Source organism: Lissotriton vulgaris, chromosome 6, assembly GCF_964263255.1.
Source record: "Lissotriton vulgaris chromosome 6, aLisVul1.2, whole genome shotgun sequence".
Classification (NCBI taxonomy): Eukaryota; Metazoa; Chordata; class Amphibia; order Caudata; family Salamandridae; genus Lissotriton; species Lissotriton vulgaris.
In genome coordinates, this window is record NC_141694.1 from 903,451,725 (window position 1) to 903,473,628 (window position 21,904).

A 21,904-nucleotide genomic window follows, 5' to 3' on the forward strand; every position below is an offset into this window, starting at 1 on the left:
CTTTTTCAGACATATACCCATAAAGTCATGTGTAGCATAGGCCTTAGTCTTTGCCTGGAGTAGGGGTTTACCTCAACACAGAATCGTTAAAAGCCATTAAGTTACTCTACAATGTCAGTTGCACAACACAGAAGATTACACACGGGTAACCATAAGCAATGAAAAAATGAAGAGCAAAAGTGTTAATGGTTTTACTGGATATGTTCACACACACACATGCACACTTACTACACACATAAACACACACAATCCTCCCACCATCAGAGACATGTATCTACAAAGTTACGTAGGTAAAGATATGGTACTGATGTGGACACTGCTCAAGAGTTAGTGAATTAGTGGATTGGGTGTTATCCAATCTTGTAGTATAAGGATCACTTTGGCATCACTGAGATATTTCATTGGATGGTACCCAAAAAAGGTGGACAAACAAGCAACATTCTTTTACTGTTTAATATAATCCCTGCTCCCATAGAATAAAGCTGATCTTAATGGTAAACTGTCATACAAAAATAATCATTAACATATTTTTTGCAAAGCACTCCTCTGGGGAGAGGAATTGGCCTAACGGCTAGGGCAGTCGACCTCGAATCTGGGGAGCCGGGTTTGAGTCTCGGCAATGACATTAAGCATCCTGTGATTCTGGGAAATCACTTCATCTCCCCGTGCCTAACAAAAATGAAAGTGTCCTCATGTAACATAACGGGTGCTATGTAAAGCGCTCTGATACCCGATTCCGAGTCAAGTTCGCACTATATAAAACTCCGTAAAAAAAAAAGAAGGAAAATCTACTTTAGTCAGTGTTACACAATCTTTAGTTGCCAAATGGCCAAATTTCATCTATGGCTCCGTCATCCAGTCTCATATATTTAGCTAACAGCACTTCGAGCTATACTGGTAACAGGAAATGCAAAACAAAAAGCATTACGAGCTATAAAGCTAATGCTGGCTGAAAGCGGCACAAAATAAACAGGACCACAGGGCAGCACCGGCAGTTTGCCAGGGACGGTTTCTGTTCCCAGTCGGGCCCTGCTGCCACAGATAAAGGAAATAATTTTTGGGGGAAAGTTAAATCCTGACTCACAATATGTGTTTTAAGACCAGAAACTCGTTTTCAGTAGAATTATCTAGAACACATATTTACTCAATATATGACCGTGTGTTATGCCTTCAGCCAGATTTGGCTCTTTATGCAAGGGCGCACAGCATTCCTGAACTCGTAGGGCCTCATTTATGAGACTGTGCATCACTTTTGCGCCACCGGAGCGTCGCTTTTTGTGACCCACGAGTGGCGTAAAAAATGCGCCTTGTTGTGCCATATTTACAAAGTGACGCATCTAGGTAGATGCGTCACTTTGTAAACCCTTGCGCCACATTATACCTGTGCCAGGTATAATGTATGCAAGGGGGGCGTATTGACGCAAGAAAGAGTCGTAGAAGTGACGCAGTGAAATCTATGAGATTTCACTGCGTCACTTCTAGGATGCAAATGTGTCAATATCCTACGCCTGCCTCACAGCAGGCGTAAGACTGACGCAGGCCCTTTCACATGGGGCCTGCCCCATGTGAAAGGACACATTACTGAAGTTGCGTCACTTTGGTGACACACTCCAGCAATGCGTCACTTTTGCGCCATACAGGTACGTCAGAAATACTGACGTATCTGTAACTCCTTGCTACATGATGCGTCATATTATAAATATGACGCATCACTCATGTTGCAAGGAGGGCGCACTGAGAAGTGACGCATCGCTGATTTCACGCAGCGATGCGTCACTCCTCATAAATGAGGCCCGTAGTTTCCATTTTAAAACTGGAGGACTTGGCTTCATTAGTCCAGCAAACAGAGGAACTAATTTTCAAGCGTTTTGTGCCATCTTGTACTGCTGTTGTGCCGCAGTTGTGTCACCTTTTTTGACACATCGCAGCACTTCATTTTTCCATATTTACAAGGATGCAGATGCATCACTTTTAGTCAGGTTACATCATTTTTTCCTGCAATTAACTTGCTTGCGTCGCATTTGTTTTTAATTTATGCAAGTTAGGTGTTCCATCGGAAATGTTCCAGTAAAACGAACACAGAACATTTATATATTTTTTTGTTTTCTGCGCATCTGGCCACTGCACTGTCAATACATCACAGTCCCTAGGCTTGCTAAACCCAGGTGTAGGAATGACACATTGGCTGCGATCAAGGGATGACACCAGCTATTGTGACTTGACTGCAATCTGTAATCAAATCACATGGTCAGTGGGTCACAGAAGAAAGGTATGTGCACATAATGTTACATTGTGTGACATTACGTGCTGATGTCACAAATGCAAGTCTGCACTATGCCCACTTGAATCCTTCACATCCAGGACCAATATGTTAGAGCACAAGGTGACTTTGTCATCTTTTCACGCTCTACACAATGGTCCAGTATTGTGACACATTGCTGTAGTTGAGACCAACTACAGCAATGCGCCTTCACATAGATACGTTTGAATTTTGGACGTATTCATGAACCTTGCACCATGGATCTCTGTATTGTTAATACGGCACATCCATAGTGGTGCAAGGGTTTCTGCTACAGGCACAAGTAAAACTAGCTTTAGCGCAGCGATGTGTCACTTCTTGTAAATGAGGCCCAATGTATTGTTGGCTACAACGTGAGAATGGGAGAAGGAATAACAACCGGCACAACTTGCTCCTACTTGCCAACATTTTCAGACCAAAAAGAGCAAGGTTTTATTTCATGTTTCAAAACCACTAATAATCCTAATGAATTCATTGCCGATATTATAATATACAATCGTTGGACCTACAATGACATCATAGAAAATCAAGACTTGAAATGGGATTCTAATCTTAAGAAATGAATGCATGGAGTTACACATTAAGACATAAATATGTTAACTTTGATTGCTGTATCCAAATAAAGTGGCTGAAATTATTGTACCAAACTTGCTATGCAAGTACAACTTCAATCAAGGAAGACCCTTTTATGGTTTTTTGTAAACTCGTGCAGTAGTTTTTGAGGAATTAGCATTTCAAAAAGTGTTCTATTCTGGGCATGAAGGAGATACATTTTAGCAATATCTTGACTGTCAGTCCAGGGACACTCTACATATTTGAAAAGCCAAGAAGATTTGCAAATGAAATTTAAAAAAATAAAGGCACCTCATTGGACTACTCATCTTTTTCCTATTTTTCTCACTTTCTTAGAGGCCAAAGCCTCATGTCAACAGCCCTATCATGGATGATATCATCAGGAATCTAACAGGGGATTGAGTTATGGTTTGTTTACCTAATCATAACTCCAGGGCCGTACTGGCCGGAGTGGGCACCAGGCATTTCCCCGGTGGGCCGCCAGGGTCGGGGCTGGTTTTGGGCCCCTGGGGGCTGTTTTTGTTACCGGGGTTGGCAATATCAGCCCCTTGTAACAAAATCGTCCAAAACTGGCCCTCGCAAACAGCTCGGCTGCACAGCCCCAAACCTCAGGTTTGGGGCTGTGCAGGAACCAACAAAGAAGAATACATCACATCCGCCTGATGCTTTCCACCCCACTATAGGCCACTACAAATGCCAGAGGTGTGTTGCATGCTCCACATTGCTCAACACCAAAGAGTTTCAATTCTATGAACACACATACCCACAGAAAGGCTTCACCAACTGTAGATCCTGCAATGTCACCTACCCCATACGATGCCCATGCAACCCCTTCTTCATACTACAATCAACCCAAAAGATTAGGGACCAGATAATCCAACACAGAAGTCGAATCAGATGTGGGACACCAAACGCCCCCCCCCCCCGTACCACACTTCCATGAATTAGGCCACAAAAAGACAGACTTTACTTGGCAAGTCATAGACCAACCTATCCTACCACTATGGGGTGGTAACCTGCACCAACTTCTCAACAAGTACAAGTGTGGATAGCTCGCTGTAATACTGTTGAACATGGCTTAAACACTTTAGATGAGAGGAACAATACCCTGGTTGGCTAATACACTAAGCCGGGACACCCTCTCCTGCTCTTATAGCCACCCTTCACCATCGCTATCCCTCGATTTTCCATGATATAAGACCTATCCAATCATGTTCATACGCTCCTGTGTATTTTTTTAAATATAATCTGTATATAATTGTGTGCATTTTGTAACTAACTCATCTTCCATTTAGAGCTCACATATACTCTGTGGATGTGTGTATCGCAACTATTGGTTCTGAGATCACTAATATGACTTTGTCGGTCTCAAATGTAATTGCATTACCGTTTGTTCTTAATTTTTTCCTGCATAATCGCTGGGGGTGCAAATTCTAATATACAATTGCCTTTCAAATTGTAATTACAGTACGGTAAGAATTTTTATTAATTTCTCTAAACGATACCTGTGTAGACATATGTGCCCATACATAAGCTCTGTTCAAATCGTCATTTGGTTCACATGAAATGGTTTCTATGGCTTATTTTTCCTTTCCTCCCTCATTCTTAGTTCCTCCTTGCCTCCACGTTCCCTGTCTAGTCTTTCTAATCTGCCTCACCATGTGTGCAAGTATCTCGCTGACGCGTGACTGCAGGCTCTTGATAATTTAGATCCTTCGCTTCTGGCATTCTCAGACCTACTAGATTCACGCCGTTGTGACAGCCAATTTCCTCTTTGCCCCTCCAGCCCCCTGCCCAGGGATTCATTCTGGGACGGGACTACTTCCTGGAATCTTCGGATCCCCCCACTAGACGTGGAAGTCACAGTAAGTCAGCGTGCTGTCCACACCCAATTATCTCCCTTGTAGTCTTTCCCGCACCATGATTAACTCTCCCCTCCTCAGATGGATGCGCTGTGAAGGTCTCCTGACTCGCAGCCTTAACAGAAGTCTCAAACCACCCAGGTTCATTGCCCTAACAACTGGACCCACTTTCCCAAGGGGCTCCTACCCATAATAGCATAATCAGTAAGTTTCTAAGTCTCCAGCATTTCCTGCGGTTGTCTCCAACCCCTGCGTTGTCCTACCCCTTATCCTTCCTTCTTTTCCCACAGCTAGATCATTGCAGCTTCTGGCTCGGGATCCCATCTACTCCTCCTTTGGGATCCATCCGCTCCAGGTAAGTTTCCCCGCTCTTCACTGCCTCCAGACGGGTTCTCCCTGCTCACTATCCCACCTCACGTCCTCTTTTTCTTTCCAGCTCCTACTTCAGGTGCTGCTTTAATCTCCAGGAGTAGCAAGCTCTCTTCCAGCACCCAATCCAAGATTCCCCATGTCAGTTCTCTCACCCCGCAGCCGCAACCCATCACCTCTCCTTCTCTCTCAAAGCCTAGACACAAATTAATCTTCTGATAGTACGCTAACCAGCCCCCTTTATTAATGCTCACACAGCCTTGTCTGTCACAATTGTTGCTATTTGACTCATTCTTTTGCCAACATGGCCTTTCCATTTTTCTCTTTTCAACCATTTTTCTTGGTCCATGCTTGAGTGTATTTATTCTCCCTTTACAGCAATGTTCCCTAACTTTCTGTAACCTGGTCCTGATGATGGCTTAACATTGTATATAGGCCGAAACGCAGTTGACTTCCACAGTGTAATTTACGGCACCTTTCTCGTGATTGCCCAACTACATTATTTTGTACTATCTGCATTCATTGCATAGGCATCACTCCTATTATACTTAGTTTATATAATTTATTTTGTGCGCCCTTCTCCCGCTGTATATACTGCCTCATGTGTCACCTGCGCTGTTCACTCCTTCACGAGTACTTGTACACAGTATAAAACAGGTTGCATGTCATTCAATGTAACACAGTGCTTTGTTTGTCTTTGAATATATGACTAAATATATGCAAATGTTTCTCCTTTGCCACAGGTCTCCGCAATTTCTTGTCTCCCTGCTCCCCTTTCTTGCTCACAGCAATTAATTGTGCTCCCTTAGAAATTGCCTCTCAAACAATAGCCTCAGACACTGTTGAATGCTACACACTTCTACCCTGGTCTCTACTGAGATTATTGAGACTACTTCCTGTAGTTTGATACTGTGCACCCCTAGTATGAGGCTTAATATAAATGCTACAAAACAATATACGCAAGCCAATATCAAGCATCTCATTTTACTTAGTCACAGGTATGTCTTTGATTTTATTTGAGGCAGCATATATAGTGATGGCCGTTGCAGGTAAGGCTTGGGGGAGTCAACAGACGATGACGAGGGGAAATAAGAAATAAAAAATTGCCTTGCAAGGTAAGTGGTTTTCTTTTTTTAAAATTGTATTTTATCTCATCATTGCTAAAATGTATTTTGCGCATTATATTAACGTTATCCACTTAAAATTCAATGTGTGATTCACATCACCGTGTAGAGTTAAAAAAAATAATAATAATAATCCAACTTGGTAAATCCTTAATTAGGTTTTGGGAATATTCTCTGTATTCAGATACTGTGAATTCATTAGGCCCTTTCATTTTTGCAGCTTTATATTTTTGAAACATGTAGAACATGTCTATCCCTTTCTGCGCATCAGGTTCTTCTTTTCCTTGATGTTTGTAAAAATTAGATGGTCTAATTACTTTAGTTTTGTAACTTTCTTGGAGTAAATACATGTAGCATTTCTCCTGAACTTTAATACCCTTAAATCAGTAATACTGCTATTAACACCTAAATAATATAAACATCAGCCCCATAAAGCTACATTTAAATGTCATATTTACGCTCTGTACATTTTCTGTGCATTTAGTGTATCTTCATTCGCATATTTCAGGGTTTCACTTTGCCAATATTATTCCGTGTTCCTTCACATGCCCCTGGTAAAAATTCAGTCTAAAGTCAGTTTGAGTTCATGTGTGTCTGATTCACTTATTGTATTGTAAAGAAACGTTTACCTATGTACTTCTATTGTTTTAATACAGTGAAAGTCTTCCATTGTTTATTTTTAGTGTAGTGTACTCAGTTTCATTTCTTGGTTAGGTTGTTATTTTTTAAACTTTTGAAAAAATCACTCATTTGAAGTAAGTCGTAATTTCATTAGTGAGATTCCTCTAGACTTTGAGGTGTTACACTTTGAAAAAAACTCTGAAATAGTGATGTATAAAATAGTTCATATTATACATCACTCGAGTTTTTGCCCAGCTATCACTGTTATGTTTAACACCATGTGCCACTACCCTGGTCAACTGGTCCCTAATTGCAACCCTTCCTTTCAATGTCATTTTACCCTTCAAAGCAGTCTCATGAGATCGTGTCTACATGTGCTGCTTCAGTGCTTAATTTGAGTCAGTGGTTTCCAGTGCTCAGCACCGGCAATTAATTGTCAACACTGGCGCTTGTGACAGTCTGCCACATGGTGGCATTGTCTCTCTAGTTTAGAGAGGGGTACTGTAACAGTTGTTTATCAATATAGTATACATTAAAAATGACTGTTACCTGCCTGTTGCCCAAGCCACGTTTTATAGCTTTGGGGGCCTGGGATGGTCTGAATTGTCACAGTTATAGGTGTGATGGTTAGTAGTTGTGATGTTACTATCATTGACAGTGATGGCAGGGGCAAGGTTTGGTGCAAACTGCAGTGACCTCCTAACAAGCACAATAGCATTTATGTTTTTTACAATTTAAGTACTGTCTGCTGTAATGGGTCCATCATTGACATCAAATATCTTATATGCCAATGGTGGCGGAAGTGGCCCCTTTTCTCATTCTTTGCACACTTCCATGCTGTAGCCTCTTATTTGCTGTAGAGAGATTAGAGGAAGCACAATGAGTGATCACTACAAAAGGTAAACAGGGCACTTGCAGTCATTTACTTTCTGTTACTGATGATGCTTCAAGAGTAACACGGATATGGCCAGGTTTATCAAAGGCAACTGTCTACACCTAGTTGATGGTATGCCAATGGTTCAACTATGTTCAACAATTCTCAAAATGGATGAAGCTGGATAAAATGTACTGGTGTAGCACCAGTACATTTTATCCAGCTTCATCCATTTTGAGAATTTAGGACCAGCGTTTTGACTTTCAAACCATTGATTTGGCACCTAGATCAAAATGTTTGTTAGTATTCCTGTGTCAGAGGACGTGCCTTCTGCATGTACATTGAGCAAATCTGGCTAATCCATTGCCCATACTTTAATTATAAAAAAAATACACAGGGCCCAAATCACGTGTATCTACACATACACGTCATGCACATATTGCACTACATAAAGGTGCATCCCCACTTTATCTGCAATCTGATATTGATTGATAGACACAATCTACATGAAGGGGAAGACCGGGGTGTGTATTGAAGTACAGGTCAGGCTTTTGCAGCCCAACCCTGAATGAATATTAAAACAGCAAACACTACTTTAGTATTCATAGCCTACAATCTGCCATGTATGAGGATGGACATTGGCTTTATGTTGACAGAATGCACTTGCCGCATTGCCCGTGTTGCTGTGGCAGCATATATCCCCGCTGAGTCCTCCTTTGGAAAAATGAGGGATGACAATCTTAGCCCTAATTCAGATATGTGAATGTAATTGTGTAACTCAGCTATCATATAATGCATGAATATTAGTGCACATGGTTAGACGATGAAAGTACCCGGTTGTTAATGCTGTGACTTCAGCAGTAGGAATACTATTTCCAGTAAGGATGCAGCTTGAGAAGGAAGGAAACAAAAAGAGGACATAGTCTGCTTCATCCATCTAAGAATCTAGTTCATGTGTAATCCTGTGCTTCCTAAAAGCGAGTCTGAATTTGGCTCACAGGACAAAACAAAACCATGCTTCAATTTGTCCACAAGCAATGTGTGAATTTTGGCATGTGCAGTTTACACTTTTTTCCAAAACTGTGTGTCCACATAGGGCCTGATTTCGACTTTGGCGGTGCAGCGCCGGGTCTGCCCGACGCATTTCCAAAGCTAAGGTCAGACCGCCAACCAGATTAGGAGTTATCCCCTGTCTGGCGGGGTGGCTTTCGGGGTTACCAGGTAATGCCTCAGAAAATGGGCACTGCAGAGGGAACAAAAAAACACAGTTCCTGCATGGATTGGGCTGAAAAGCCCATGCTGTGCTGTGGGGTGTATGCACACAGGGGGGCACATGTTGCTCCTACCTGCATGAATCCCCATGCAGAGGAGGAACAGGGGGCACAGCAGGGCCCCCTTTGTTTCCCTCTCTGTGACAGTGTTCATGGAGTAGCAACCTCCATGACACCACCGGTGGAGAGGAAACTCGTAATATTCTTGGCGTGATCACGGAGGTCCTGCCAAGCATATTGCGGCCTACTGACCGCCGCAACACAGCCAGGGAACAGTGGTTCCCTGGTGGCAGGAAAATGGCGGTCCACCCTAATCGTAATAGGAAATGTCGGGAAACCGCCGCCACCGCGCCCCCATGAGTCTGGCGGTCCTTCAGAGGGGTGTGACCCCTCCCCCACTAATACATGATTTTTTGGCTAGGCAATTGGGTCTGGACCCAGAGTTGTGTCTGCTATGCCTGTGCTTGTTTTTCTCCTTGTCATGATTTCACTAAGATGTTTTAACTTGTACATTTCTGGATCAAGAAGGTAAACATATATAATGACAGGTTTACCGAAAAAGTAGCATATTTGCACCCATAGATGTACTCCTTGGATGGTTATAAAAGTACTACTTTTTAGAATTAACAACCATTGGCAGTAGTAAGTTTGAAAAGCTGTGCTAGTCTTTGCTTTCAGCGTGTCAAAGGACTTTAAGCCCTGTGTTTATTCCTTTACTCTGCCCACCAAATTTTTAGATATCCACCAGCCCTATGAACTTCACTATGCATTGAGGAACATACAGGATTCATCTCCATGCTGGTTCCTGTCATTATAGAAAAAGATGACAGGCGACTCCTTAAAAAATGACGGCTGTCCACCAAACTTTTTCAATTGTTTTAATTTACAAAAAGAAACTCCCCAAGTGGTGGTTTGTTTTTGAAAAATATAAAAAAGCTAATGACCCTACACCATCAGAGTTTTCTCCCATGGTGTGGGGGTCATTTTATAATTTTCTGTCTCCCACTGCCTGGATATATCTGGTGGTGACGGACCGAAAAAAAATCCATAAGACTGCCCACTCTAGTCAGGGTGGACAGTCAGATAGCTCAACTCTGATGGTGCTTACTCAGGTGGTCGGAGGAAGTTTTACAACAGCGCAGTACATTTTATTCCATCTACCAGACTCAAAATCAGGTGGGCAGACCTGGAGTTTGGTGGGCAAGGTACTTAGTCCCTGATGCAAAGGAATACCAATCCACCACACTTTAAATCTGCCCCAGTGGCCCACCTAATACAAACTGGTGCTGGCAATGCCCCTCATGGGAAAAGTCCATACCAAATCTTAGCCATCTCACCCATTCCCCCTGTGGCCTACTGCTTTTTTAGTTGGGAAATGTGAGATTCACACACCAGAATGTCACAGACAAAGCTATTCCCCTGTGCCTGACATAAATACTGTCCCCTAAATATTATTCCAAAAACATTAGGTCATTGGGTGCAGATTTTCCATTAATAAATCCAAAGGGTCAATATTTTTGTAAACGACATTTAGGACACAACATTTATGTCAGACGATATCTTGGCAATGATTTTCTGGTACCCTACTAAGATTACAAGTAGGTGATCAAAAGTTCCTCATACCAGTTCTTGCATCATGCTCTGATTACCCACTAAGGCAGTCACCCAGAAAGGACAAGGTTCTGACACATTGGGTGTCCAGCACTATGCCAGCCATCCTGGCAAGGTCTGAACTCTATGAAATTGTTTAATTAATTAAATAAATCCAATGGAAGCAAAGTCCTGCCATCAAGGACTGGCATGGAGCTAAATGCAGCCATGAAAAAAGTTTGAATAGTAGCTCCATATCCCATTGAGCATGCTAGGGAGAAAGATGTACCCTAAGGGGACACTTACTTATTTGTGAAGAGGCTATCGACTGCACAGAGCACTTTCTGCATCGGCGTGTGAGGCTCCCAGCTGACGACTCGCCGCACCCGCTTCGCGGGTGCCGCTTCGCTGGAGAGCCCCCGTCCAAGCAACTTTGTACGTGCAGACAAGAGGACCTCGGCTGACAAGCGGTAAGGGGCGCGAGGCACCAGCGGGGCTGCGAGTGTGCAGGGACTTCATTTCCCAGAAGTCCCTGCGAGACCACGGAAGAGCTTCCGGTCCGCTCTCCCTGCTGGCCCCCCCCCCGCCCATCTAAAGACTTCAAAAGTGCAGAGGCAACTCCTGTCCAGTGGGACACTTACTTATTTGTGAAGAGGCTATCGACTGCACAGAGCACTTTCTGCATCGGCGTGTGAGGCTCCCAGCTGACGACTCGCCGCACCCGCTTCGCGGGTGCCGCTTCGCGGGTGCCGCTTCGCTGGAGAGCCCCCGTCCAAGCAACTTTGTACGTGCAGACAAGAGGACCTCGGCTGACAAGCGGTAAGGGGCGCGAGGCACCAGCGGGGCTGCGAGTGTGCAGGGACTTCATTTCCCAGAAGTCCCTGCGAGACCACGGAAGAGCTTCCGGTCCGCTCTCCCTGCTGGCCCCCCCCCGCCCATCTAAAGACTTCAAAAGTGCAGAGGCAACTCCTGTCCAGTGGGACACTTACTTATTTGTGAAGAGGCTATCGACTGCACAGAGCACTTTCTGCATCGGCGTGTGAGGCTCCCAGCTGACAACTCGCCGCACCCGCTTCGCGGGTGCCGCTTCGCTGGAGAGCCCCCGTCCAAGCAACTTTGTACGTGCAGACAAGAGGACCTCGGCTGACAAGCGGTAAGGGGCGCGAGGCACCAGCGGGGCTGCGAGTGTGCAGGGACTTCATTTCCCAGAAGTCCCTGCGAGACCACGGAAGAGCTTCCGGTCCACTCTCCCTGCTGGCCCCCCCCCGCCCATCTAAAGACTTCAAAAGTGCAGAGGCAACTCCTGTCCAGTGGGGCACTTACTTATTTGTGAAGAGGCTATCGACTGCACAGAGCACTTTCTGCATCGGCGTGTGAGGCTCCCAGCTGACGACTCGCCGCACCCGCTTCGCGGGTGCCGCTTCGCGGGTGCCGCTTCGCTGGAGAGCCCCCGTCCAAGCAACTTTGTACGTGCAGACAAGAGGACCTCGGCTGACAAGCGGTAAGGGGCGCGAGGCACCAGCGGGGCTGCGAGTGTGCAGGGACTTCATTTCCCAGAAGTCCCTGCGAGACCACGGAAGAGCTTCCGGTCCGCTCTCCCTGCTGCCCCCCCCCCGCCCATCTAAAGACTTCAAAAGTGCAGAGGCAACTCCTGTCCAGTGGGACACTTACTTATTTGTGAAGAGGCTATCGACTGCACAGAGCACTTTCTGCATCGGCGTGTGAGGCTCCCAGCTGACGACTCGCCGCACCCGCTTCGCGGGTGCCGCTTCGCGGGTGCCGCTTCGCTGGAGAGCCCCGGACCAAGCAACTTTGTACGTGCAGACAAGAGGACCTCGGCTGACAAGCGGTAAGGGGCGCGAGGCACCAGCGGGGCTGCGAGTGTGCAGGGACTTCATTTCCCAGAAGTCCCTGCGAGACCACGGAAGAGCTTCCGGTCCGCTCTCCCTGCTGGCCCGCCCCTCGCCCAAACCGCCACCTACTTAACAGCAACTCACTCCCGCAGCGCGGGACGCAGCCCGGGCTAAGACTGGGCAAAGACAGGGCCGTTTAAGGCCGTTCGAGTACGGGTGAGTCCGGTCCGGCCCACCACTCTAACAACTACACTTCGGCCTCCCTAATACAGGTATCTACAAACAACTTGATCCCCTCTACAATTGGTCAATCTATCACCCTCCCCAGGTGTATAATCATTGCAAAATGAACACGAGATCCACCAGGCAGAAAAAAAAAATCAAAAAAGAATGGTTTAGGCGACCAACTACTAGGCCCAATGGATGACTTCCTAGCCAAAGCTAATACATTTATTGATCAGAGCATAAGCTTAATCGAGGGCAGAGTTTCTACAGAACTGGCAATTGCGCGTCGTTCATCAATGGGATTACTTGCAACAGCAAAAACCCCGGAAATACACCCAGCCTCAACGCAAATGGCGGTGACTACAAACAGACTTAGCCTACCTAACAATGTTGATTTGTCAGCATCCCAAATATCCGTAACCCTTTCAGAAACCGATCTTGAGAACACCCCTGATATCTTTCCCGACCCCACACCCGAAGAAACCAGACAAATGAGAGGCAAGCGGGAGGGGGCCGTAAAAAAACAGAACACAAACAGCAAATCGGATCATACTACAAAACCCATAACACCCAAGCATTCCATATTGGTTACTGACACAAATGTCCCAGTGGCATCTAACCACCCTGCACCACCAACTAATAACGTGGTAACAATTCATCATGTTCCACGTGATCTCTGTGATCCTTTAATGCCTGATTCACTAATCTCAGAAAATATAGGAAGACAACGAGAAACAGCAAGATTAATCACAGAGATAGCCTTTCTTTTAAATTCCCACATACGCCCACTAGAAACAAGACTCAGCAATATAGAGAGGCAGCTAATAAAAATCACTGGCTCTTTAAAATTCATATCCCCACAACCTCATACCAAGCCCACTGCAAACCCAGAACCCACACATACCGCTCCTAAGAAAACTGCAACTGTACCTCCCCCAGTCTAAAAAACAAACCACACTGATTCTTCCAACAAACACTACCATCGCACAAAAGTTGACTCCCACGCCCCTGGTCATCCCCTCACAAGCTAGTTCCCAACCATTACCTACTGTAAACTCTACTGCCACAAAAACTCCCGCTCCCAAAACACCTGCTTCCAAAACACCTGTAGCACCAAACCCTAAACTACCCCAAACAAAAAATGCCCCGAGACCGATAACCGAACAAGTACCCACCCTAAACTTACCACCTGAGGCCACCCCATACGTGGTAGTCATGACGGGGGTCCCCGAACTTATAGGTGAGGGGACCGAACCCAACTGGTCACTAAAGAACAAGGTCCAGTATTGGTTGAATACAAATCGTCCCGTCCCGCCACCTTGGAAAAGTAAAATTATGCAGATGTGCACCTTGTGCCAGTACTGTGCAGGTTTGCCAACGGCTGGACGGGAGTGGGCACACCCACTGCCGTATGCTGTGTGTTGCCTTGGGGAAAATGTGAATGGCAATCAACAGACCAGTGGATGACGAAGGGAAGCTGAAAGCCACTGAGTAGGTATATTGCTTACATTTTTAATAAAATGTAAAGATCTGGCTAACGACAAACCTAAAAATGGACCCAACTATACATCTCAGTTTTATAAGTAAATTAGGTAAAACAGCGTTTTTTTCACGTGCAGCAACGTAGAGAAACTGAGGCAATTTGACAGTAATCTCGTCTAGATGAATAGTCCGCAGCATTCATTGTCACGGCAACAAATGTGTCTTTAAAAATGGCGTGACGGTCGCCACGGGCAGCGCCACGCCCTCTTTACTGAGTTTTTTTCCTGTCTTGTATGGGCAGTCCAGCTCTGCAAGTCCCCTCATCTGCTATTCATTGAGGTTCACATTTCAAAGAAAGCAATTAGTGGAACGAGGGAGCAGTGAGGGGGCCCGTAAATAGCATTTTAATCTAAGCCCTACCGGATAATACACTTCCACTGCGTTTCTGTCGAAAGGTACAAAGAAAACCCTATAAAGTAATAACCTCTTGGCCTCACAGGCGAGCTCGGGGTTCCTGTAAGGCTATAAGCCAGCAATAAATCAAGAGTTTGAAAAGATAATTGGCACATTGCTAGGGAAGAAACGGGCTTGAGCACAATCATACCAAATCGGTTGAAGGAGCTCGCGCACAGATGGGTTTTTGTAACGTGAGCTTGTACATTTAGAGAGTTGATGCAGCGCATCAGCATTTCTCGACCGACGGGAAAAAAATCACAGTTTGGGAATTAATGGCCCCAACACCAAGAGGCAATACTTCCACGTACAAGAGCAATGTGAAACAAAGGGTTAATGTGACCCTCATACATTTCTTTACCGTAACTCAGGCGTAAAGCTTTCAGGTTTCTAGGAGGCTGAATGTGCATGTGTAAAGAAGGCGGGTGGGGGTGGTGGAAGGGAAGAGATAATGGGTGAAGGTTGCGGGAAGATAAGTTTTTGATACGTTGCCCTTGGTAATATTTTTTTTAAATGTAGTTCTTCTCGAAAATGTATTTTTACGACATGTCAACCCTTCACAGGCAACCAACTTCTCACCAGGCAGACACTAGTGGAGTGGGGTAGGGTGGAGTAGTGTAAGGCGAAGAGCGAACAGTGGAGTGGCATAAAGGGGAATAGCGGACAGCGGAGTGGCATGCAGTGGAATAATGTACTCTATAGTAGCATATACTGAAAGAGCATACAGTGGAATAGCATAGAGTGGAGAGGTGTACAGTGAAGTGCCAGAGATTGGAATACCGCACAGTAGAGTGGAGAGGCGTATAGTGGAGTGGCGTAGAGTGCAGTGGGGTATAGTGGACCAGCATACAGTAAAATGACATATATTGTAGTGACGTGCAGTGGAGTGGAGTAGAGTGGAGTGGCATGGAGTCAAATAGGGTACAGTTGAGAGGCATAGAGTGTAGTTGCATATAGTGGAATAGCATGTAAAGGAGTTCTGTAGACTGGACTGGGGTACAGTGGAGTGGTGTATAGTGGAGTGCCTTAGAGTATAATAGCATAGAGTGGAGTATTGTAGAGTGGAGTAGTGTGCAGTTGAGCGTGGTAGAGTGTAATAGTGTACAGTGGAGTAGCATAGAGTGCAGTGGTGTAGAGTGGAGAAGTGTACATTAAATGAGGTACAGTGTATTGGCATACAGACAAATAATATAGAGTGGAGTGTTGTATGCTAGAGTGGCATACAGTGGAATAGCGTATAGTGTAGTGGCATACAGTGGAGTATCGCAGAGTCTTGATGCATAAAGTTGAATAGCATAGAGTGTAGTGGGGAGAGTGTAGTTGCATATAGTGGAATAGCACAGAGTGGAGTAGAGTAGAGTGGAGTAGCGTAGAGTGCAGTGGCGTAGACTTGAGTGGTATAGAGTGGAGTGTCGTGGAGTGGCATAGAGTGGAGTGGTGTAGAGTGGAGTGGGGTAGAGTAGAGTGGCATAAAGTGCAGTGACGTACAGTGGAGTGGCGTATAGGAGAATACCGTATATTAGAGTGGCATACAGTGAAGTGGTGTAGAGTGAAGTGGCAAAGAGTTGAATAGCATACAGTGGAGTGCAATACAAAGGAGACGTGTGCAGTGGAATAGTGTAGAGTGGGCTGGGATACAATCCATTGGCGTATAGCGCAGTGGAGTAGAGTACAGGTTCTTGGAGATGAGCAACATACAGTGTAGTAGTGTACAGTGCAGTAGCATATAGCGGTTTGAATTAGAGTGGAGTGGCATACAGTGAAACAGCGTCAAGTGGAGTGGATGCACTGGAATGGCATAGAGTGGATTTGTGTACAGTGGCATGGCATAGGGTGGAGTGACAGAAGGAAGTGAGGTACAGTGTAGTGGCTTACAGTGGAAAGCATAAAGTGGAGTGGGTTATAGTGAAGTGGCATATAGGGAAACGTGGTAGATTGGAGTGGTGTGGAGTGGCATATAGTGGAATAACCTAGAGTGGAGTGGTGTATATTGGAGTAGTATAATCAATGATATCATACAAGATGTCATGAGTGATGTAATAAGTGAGGTAATTAACAATGCATGGCAGGGGCACAGGTTATAGTTAGCTCTGCTAACTATAACCAGTGAATTTCAGTGTTTTTATAGTCCGAAACATTAATGTTATCACTGACATATTCACCTAACTATAACGTTTCTTTAAACTTTGTTTTTTTCAGTGAAATTTTTTTTTAAAAAAAATACATAAAGGACATACAGCCTGATTCATCAAGGTGAGTATTTGCTATTCCTTAATAGCGATTATTAAGGAATCGCTATTAAGTAATAGCAAAATGCTATTCACCAAGAAATCGCTAAATAAATTGCGATTTCTAATTATTCCTTAATTGCGATTAGCAAATTGCTAATCGCAATTAAGGAATATCTCCCCATTCATTCCTATGGGCCCAAAGGCCCATAGGAATGAATGGGAAGACATTTCAATGTGCGAAACGCAATTAGCGATTCGCATATTGAAATTGCGATTTCAAGGGTGCAGGGGTGTCCAAAGGACACCCTGTAGCACCCCTGAAATGTATGCTACATTGGTGTTGCGCACACACATGTCCCAAGGACATGGGTGTGTGTAACATGAAACTTAGAAAAATGCATTTAAATGCATTTTTCTAAGTTTCCGCTATTTACCACGAGGTTTGACCTCGCGGTAAATAGCGGGAAATTTTTGCGAATTCGCAATTTAAAAATGTTTCAAGAATAGCATTTAAGGAATCTCTAATAGAGATTCCTTAAATGCTATTCCTCGCAAATATGCAAATTCTTAAATAGCGATTTTTGCATTTGGGATGATGAATCCCAAATGCAAAAATACCGCTCGCAAAGGGCCAGATTCTCAGAATCTGGCCCTTTGCGACCGGATTTAACAATGATGAATCAGGCTGTTAGTTTCCATCGGCATAGTGTTTTTTTTTGTTCTGCTAATAACTTTGGTGTCGTTCGATGAATCTTCATGAAATATTGAAAACTAATTTGCCACTGAATTCAGCTGATGTCTCGAAAGTTTTGGGATGATTCATCAAGTGGGGACCAAGAAAAAGGAGGGATACCAAAATGCATTTTACTCATGCAATTTCCCTTAGGGATTTTGAACATGCCTACTGCCCAAACTGCTGAACAGAATTACACCAAACTTAGCAGAATGCTAGATTTTCGTGAAGAAAGATCTCTTTTTGTGATTCGGTGTAAATCTGTTCAGTAGTTTTGGAGTTATTAAAGAAGAAAGATTTATGAATATCTAGGGACGTGGGGGATCCCCGTATCCAACAGATATCAAAATTAGATCTGATTGGCTGCCACCACTTCAACCAGGAAGAGTTGGAATATTATTTACAATAGGAATAAATAACATAGAAATATTATTTACATAGGACCCGAGGGATGGGGTCCCTAAGGCCAATATTGGCCCTGGGAGGTGGACTGAGTGTCCCCCTCCTACTTTTGAATATGTACTGGGTGGGTCTAAGGGGTTGAGGTCCCTGGGGCAATATTGGCCCGGGAAGGGGGCTGTGTGCCCCTCCCCCCTTCAGACAATAGCCAGATCCGGGAGTTGGGGTTTTCCCAATTGCTAAAAGATTACGCCGGAGGATGAGGTCCCCAGAAGCCAATATTGGCCCAGGAAGAGAGCTGCGTGCCCCGCTCTCAGGTTGGTTGACTTTGGGGGATTGGTTACAGGGCAGAGACACAGGGCTGGGCCTGCAGCGAACCCCTCAACGTGCACAGCTGAAGACAGTGTGCGGAGTGGCTGCCACTATTTAACGGAGTAGGAAGGCGGGATGGGGGAGGAAGGGCACCCCATGGCCGGCCACCGCCTCTCGGTCCACTCTCGCCACCTCTCACTCTTCTGAAGCAGGAAGCACCCAGGCTCCTGACTCCCCTAGTCAATCACAGCGCTGCAGTGCAGCATTGTGATTGGTCTTAGCGCCGTGGATCGGCACTCAGATGGATAATGGGGGCCTGGGCATGGTCTGCACTCTGTCTGTAATACAGCCTGGGTGAAGAACATCCAAAGTGTACATGACTGTTATGGTCGGCCCAAGAGGACCGACCAAACAGATTGGCACACTTTAGAGGGGAGCACCACCCTTCTTCCTGGCCCCTGCTCTGCCAGTTTAGCCCTACCCTCAGCAGGAAACGCAAAACTAAAATGATAATAACATTGGTTATTATCAAGTTTGTTTTCTTTTAACTACACCTGGCAGAGCAGTGGGGTGACGCTCATCCGCTATAGCTGAGGACCCGCCACTGCATGTGCGACCTGGGGTTGAATGCATGCGGAGGTTGCCTGCATGGCTGACTGCAGGCCAGGCCCTACGACCAACCCCCATCCATGCACTCCGAAGGCCGTGCATGGTGTGGAGTTGGCTGCACGTGGAGGGTTGGCTGCAGGATCCGGCCAACCCCCACTGTGTTAAATAAAAACCTTACAGATTCACAAAAAAAACTCTAAGGTTACTAGGACGTTATAGTTAGGTTCATAATTTCCACACACAAACCCATAGAAATTCAGCAGTTATATTTAGAGTTATCTGAAGAAACCATAACTCACGCCCTAAGATAACTATAACTCGTGCCATTGTCATGCACTGCTACTTACCCCACGCTATATCACTCATGACATTTTCTATGACATCATTGATGATATCAGTGCAATATTTGCGTTAAAATTATTGATGAGAAAACTATGAATGGCAGGTGCATGAGTTATAGTTACCCTCTCCCTGAGCCTCTATGAGATACTGTGAACCTCATACCCTGGGACTGGTATTTAAAATTAGAGGAGTTGGGCACATGGCCTCCTCCCCAAGCCTCTATGACGCCCCAGAGACCCCATTCCTTGGGGACATTTTAATATTGGCCACCTCCCCAAATTTCTTTTAGGTCTAGGGACCCCATCCCCAGGGGTAATTTATTTTCAGTGGAGGGGGGCATCAGACCCCCTCCTCAAGCCATAGATCAGCCCCAGGGACCCCATGCCCCAGAGCCACATCCAAGCAGCTTGTCAGGAACTCCTTTCCACAGGACACTGCTGTTTTCTACTCTGAAGAGTGCGGTCATACCTCGAAGGCCATATGATGATGAGAGTAAGGCACTTGCAGGATAATGGTGAAAGGCCTTGGCCACAGGAATTGCAACTAACTCCATGCCATGCATGGCCAGAGCTCATGCGCAACAGGTGACCCCAACCGCATGCCACACATGGAGATCGACATCTTACTTTATATTTTTTTCAAATAAGATTCACTGAAAAAATCAAAGGTTAAAGTGACGTTATAGTTAGGAATTGTGATGATATGTTACTTTACATTAAAGAAAATGAAATTTACCAAAGAAAACAAAATGCAAAGGGACATTATAGTTAGGTGAAAATATCAAATGAAACATACTATTTTAAATTAACAAAACCACTGAACTTCACAAGGTACATCACTCATGGCATGTTCTATGACATCATTGATAACATCTTTGCAACATCTCAGATTACATCATTGATAACTGCACTGTGGGTGTGCGAGTAATAGTTACTTCAGGGCATGAGTTATATTGACTTGAGAATTTATAAACACACACTCATATATATCGCGCTCCAAACTTGTTTACCCTTCACTCACGGCCGGGTGCTTGTCAGGCGTGGTGACGGACACCACGCTATAAATCAGGCTCAAGGTACAAATTGGCCTTGTTCGTGTGATACCAATAAAATCTGGCAGTAAATGTCCCTGTGAGTGCTGGTATCTTTTTGTACCTTGAGCCTGACACTCATATATATATATATATATATGAAAAACGGGTAACAGCCATTACAACGTGGTTTTTACTGCGCGTTGCTATTACATCGCATGCGTTACAACGCATGAAATGTTACAACGCGTGGTAAAAACCACGCATACCATAACATCGCATGCGCTTTTACAAGAAATGCGATGTAATGGTATATGGAGGTTTACAGGTAGGTAAACATATAAATAAATAAAACGAATTTCGTTGTGCGCACTGCATCACATTTGGGGATGCAGTGAACGCAACAAAATGTGTTTGATTTATTTATATGTTTGCTTACTTGTAAACCTCCGTAATCCATAGTTTACTACCCTTCACCCTGCCCCTCCCCCTCCCCACGTCACCGCCCCGCAGGTACTCCCAGTACCGACCGCGGCTGTTAGAAACCCATTCTATTATCGTTTTATTTGCGGCTGGTGGCGGGGGGGCTCTCTTCCGCCCTAAAGACCCGCCGCTGCTACAGAGTCTTCCTCTGAATAACAGGCTTCAGAAACACTCAGTCCTGCAGGCAGACTTTGAGTCACACGAGTGGCAGGTTCATTCCAGCAGCCGACCACAGAATCTCACTCCAGCAGCAAACAATAAAGCCACTCACATAAGCAACACCCAAAAGAAATTCTGAATTCAGCACCTGTGCTTCATGTATCAACAGTAGGCATTGAGATTCCAAAAACAGGCCTTTGATAGTCCAAATTCATACTTACTCCAGCAGCAGAACTCTGTGTCTCTCAATACAGAATACATTTTTAGTCCTTTAGGGAGAGTCACTGAGCTGAAGGAGCAATATCTAAGCATCATGCCCCAAACCTACAACATGATCTGAACAAGAATCCGAAGAGAGAAAGCTCTGGCTTTACCACCATCAGCATGCCGCATCACGGAAATTCACTTCGTTATGATATTAAAAACAATGTAGACTGGCCACAGTGAACTTTTAGATTTAGAACTAGTTTTTAAGTAAGAAAGGTTGCCCATCTAACTTTTACATAATACAACACAGGTGGTATGTACACGAGATGAGCCTCTGATACTCCATGAATAAATTCACACACTCTCCCTCTGAGCATATGCAAACAAAAATATCCATTCAAGCAAAATCATGTTCTTTGTTCTAGTCCTCCGCAGACGACATATGACACTGACAAACATGCTTAGCTTAGCTAACTTATAGGCACGGATTTAAAGAAAGGTGAGACATCTGTGCCTCAAATGCTAAAGTATGATATAACTAGACATTTTTCTTCATACAAAAGAGAGTGGGTGGTCTGCAGTGTGAAGGAGGTAGAACATCAGCATCACAGTAGAGCTGCAACCATGCCCATGTCCTGTTCTATCTCAATTTTCAAATCCTTGTGATTCCCTCAGTGGAATACCTTATGCTAAGCATTTTTGGACCTCCATATTAGTTTTAAAAACTCTGTTTAGGAAGGCCCAACAAGTAGTTCAGTATACAGTCTGGTTGTGAATCACTGTTGAATCAGTAAGCACAGCAA

General features: G+C 44.8%; 1 protein-coding gene across 1 annotated transcript in view; it reads right to left on the bottom strand.

Moving 5' to 3' along the window:
- The window catches only part of LTBP1 (latent transforming growth factor beta binding protein 1), a 1,129,437-nt gene that overhangs the window by 378,313 nt on the left and 729,220 nt on the right, over positions 1-21,904 (bottom strand). The window lies entirely within an intron of this gene.